Source organism: Belonocnema kinseyi, chromosome 6 (genome assembly GCF_010883055.1).
Source record: "Belonocnema kinseyi isolate 2016_QV_RU_SX_M_011 chromosome 6, B_treatae_v1, whole genome shotgun sequence".
Classification (NCBI taxonomy): domain Eukaryota; kingdom Metazoa; phylum Arthropoda; class Insecta; order Hymenoptera; family Cynipidae; genus Belonocnema; species Belonocnema kinseyi.
Window position 1 is genome coordinate 136111179 of NC_046662.1, and position 3773 is coordinate 136114951.

The 3773-nt window shown below is 31.7% G+C and overlaps 1 protein-coding gene and 1 long non-coding RNA gene across 7 annotated transcripts in view; one reads left to right on the forward strand and one right to left on the reverse strand.

Moving 5' to 3' along the window:
- LOC117175240 (heterogeneous nuclear ribonucleoprotein K) overlaps positions 1–3773 on the reverse strand; it is a 374225-nt gene that overhangs the window by 309994 nt on the left and 60458 nt on the right. The gene's annotated exons all lie outside the window — the stretch shown is intronic.
- LOC117175243 overlaps positions 1–3773 on the forward strand; it is a 225958-nt gene that overhangs the window by 125567 nt on the left and 96618 nt on the right. The gene's annotated exons all lie outside the window — the stretch shown is intronic.

Consider the following 3773-nt stretch of genomic DNA (forward strand, 5'->3'; position numbering starts at 1 on the left):
TGAAGTTTGGAATTCTCAGAATTGCTAACTTTGACTCATGTTTAAAATCATTAAAATATAAGGATTTGAGTTTAAATATCTTCAAGATCAAGTAGTTGTCGAATTTTAACTCTTGCACACTACATATCGTTCAATTGTCATTATTTTAAAATTGAAGAGTTCTTGGTTTTGATAATCTGCAATAAAAAATTCTTTAATTGAAGTTACCTACTTTTAAAATTTCTTCTCTTTGGAAGTTTGAAAATTGAAAATTGCAATTAATACCACTAAAAACATTCTGTTATCTGTGTTTAAATGTTCATTTCTGTCTTTATTTCTAGTTCTTGCTTGCATAAAATCTTATATTAAAATGTAAGATGCAAGTTACTGAAAGTCAACTGAAATTGAATTTAAATTAAAATTTAATTAAAGAGGTGGTAGATATTTTAATATTTATTCAGATGTATGATTAGTTATTATATTTGATAGAACTTTTAATTGAAACATTCATTTCATTTTGATCATTACTCCTAATAATAATTATATTCAATAATAACAATAATAATTATTCTTTTTCAATGGTATTACATAAAATTATACTCACTGATTAAATTAAATGAGAACAAAAATGAATTGAAATTGTTCCCGTGCAATAGGACCAAAATCGTTTACAATAAATATGTATACAGAAAGAAATATGCTTTAGAATAAAAAATACTTTTCACTGAAATCTATACTTCATGTTTTAATTACAAAAATTTATTTTAATCTTAATACGCTTACCTTCTATTTGAGTTGAATTTTTATAGTTCAAGTAAACTAGAATTTGAGTGGTAGAATTTGACAATTATCCATTTAAATTTTTCTTATTCTCATTATTTCATTCAAGAAATAATGAAATATGCTATATTTTTATACAAAAAAAATTTTTATTTTCGGTAATTATTATAAAACTTGCAATAAAATATAGTAATTGCTTAATTCTTCCACCTTTCAAGCATTATATTAATTTTTCTTATTAATTTTGAAGCTACCTATTAATCATTAAGTATTAACAGATAACATAGTTATATTATAGCTATAGCTTATTTCAATAAATATTGATTAAAGAAATTTGAACAATATCATCTAAACATTTTATCATTATAAATTATATCAATTGTGTGAAATATATCAATATTATTCAATAAAGAGTTTATATTTATTTTTAATCAAACGCTGATATATTTTTTTCTAATTGTATTTCATTTTTGGAAAGGATAATGTCCTTCAAGCCCGGCGCGGCGGGAGGTATAATGACCGTGAAGGGCTAGAAACCAGTCGAACGACAAGATTTGTTAGGGCCAGTTTGACCTAGTCTTTTGACTGCCACTGGCAGCCAAAGCAGCCAATGGCTGGCTTTTGGTGAGCCCTGGCGTAGGCTAAGGAGCGGAAAATTTCCCGGCCACATGGCCGACAAATCCCAGTCCCGTTGGACCGCCAATGTTTATGATCCTCTTTATGCTCCGCGCCTTTAATAACAATGCTTATACATCCTCTGGCTCAGCCATGACGTTTACTTTAATGATCTAATTGTTAGGATTATAGAGAGAGACTACGGCGGGAACTGGAAAATTTTCAGTTCTTGCTTGGTTTTAATTGGTTTTCCAATCCCCAAATTACTCCCTGTCTCATTCAAACAATTTTGGTAGTCCAGCTGCACTTTAACTAAATTTGATAAATTTCATTATTTACTGAAAATTTGTGTCGTGAACATCATTCTAGAAACTGCAAAAATTCTGTGAGGATTGAAATTTTAAACCGGATACAAATTTATACCTTGCCAAAAACAGATATGTTTATCCCAGTGTTTTTATTAAACTTTTACTCGGGCAAACCCGGTTATACATCATAGCCACGGACTAAGTCAAATGACTGATGAGATTGGAATGTTATAAGTTAATTCAAATAATTTAATACGATGGTTGAAACCTCCTGCGATGATGTTGTAGGTATACAATTACGAGCGGCCACGAGCGTTGGAGGTACAACAGTCACCTCTGGATGCTTTCTTAGAGCTTCCTAAATGTTCAAGATGTTCAGTGCATCTTGCGTGCACATTTCCTGTAGCCGAAATCACAATGGGATGAATAGATGCATGATACACATTCCTCCATGTGGTCTTTACTTCACGCCTTAACTCGCTATACTTGTGGATCTTGGTTGTATAAGTTGACTGCAAATTTTGGTTAAGCGGAGAAGCAATGTCGATGATGTAGAGTGTAGACTCTTCCATCTTTTTTTTCTCGCATCACGATGTCAGGTCGATTGGCCCGGATTTAATGATCCGTTTGGATAGTAACATCCCAATATAAGATGTAATCTTCGCTTTCTAAAACGGACATTGGAATGTATCTATAGAAGGGCATCCATTTTTTTAAGAGTCCTAGGTTTAGGGCAAGTTGTTAATGTATAATGTCCGCTACATCATTATGTCTGTGCGCATATTCTATCTGAGCCATTACGCGACAGCCATCAATCATGTGCTCGATGGATTTGTTGGCATCTCCACATAATCGGCACCGGCCAACCACATTTTGATGTAACACGTGTTTGCGATAATTCCTGGTGCTGACGACCTTGTCCTGTATTGCAATGACGAATTCTTCCGTCTCTGGATACAGAACATCCTTTCTTAGCCAAATATTAGATGCCTCACTATCCACCTCAATTATTATTATTATTATTATTATTATATTATTATAATGTAGGTGTAAGGGCAATGTTGTCACATACTAAGATGGAAACTGCCCAACATGTCGAAGGCATTTTTTGTTTGAGATTGGATTTTATTCGATTACTTAACACGGGCCTGTCCCGGTATATATCATCAATCACGGACGCATTTTCATAATGCAATCAAGTGATATGATGAGAGCAGTGTGCCCCGACTTGTTGGACAAAGCCTAATTTTTTCCCCATCATTGACGGACTGGGTTGCAGTCAAGTAAACGGAACCTCGGTAAAGGTACATAGAAAAATTTCCAGAGGTACCGGCTCAGGGATCGAACCCCGGACCTCTGAGGTGAAGTCCGAGCGTCCGACCAACTTAGCCACCGAGGTTATTATTATTATTATTATATCAATGTTAATGGTTTTCTTTTCTAGTATCTTAAGAATTTAACATTTTTACTTCCATTCAAGCAAGGATTCTTTTCATACTCTGTAGGTTGATATCAGTCCAAAAAATGTGAATTTACAATTGCAAACTTATATTATTAACATGAACCTTGGTATTTTTATGTTTTGTGCAACATTTATTCAAATATTTAAAATCCGTATGAAATCTTCGTGAAATAATTCAAGTCTTTGTAAATCCCTGTAAATCTATCCAAAAATCTTTGCAATCTTTGTGATATCTTTGCAAAATATTAAAGATGTTTTTGAAATATTTGATATTTCTAAAATTATTCAAATCTTTGTAAAATATTTAGGAATTCATTAAAATTTTTGTGAAAACTTTGTAAAACCTTTAAAAATATTAAAAATATTATTTATTTATTCATTTATATTATATATTATTAAAATCTTTGTAAAATATTTAGGAATTCATTCAAATATTTGTGAAATATTTGTGAAAGCTTTCTGAAACCTTTAAAAATATTAATAATATTTTTGAAATATTTGATAGTATTTGTGAAATTAAACTTTATTGAGGTTAGGGATATAATTAAGAACTTGAAAAACGGTAAGGCTGCCGGGGTAGACGGTATTAACGCTGAAATTCTTAAACACGGTGGCGAGTACATACCACA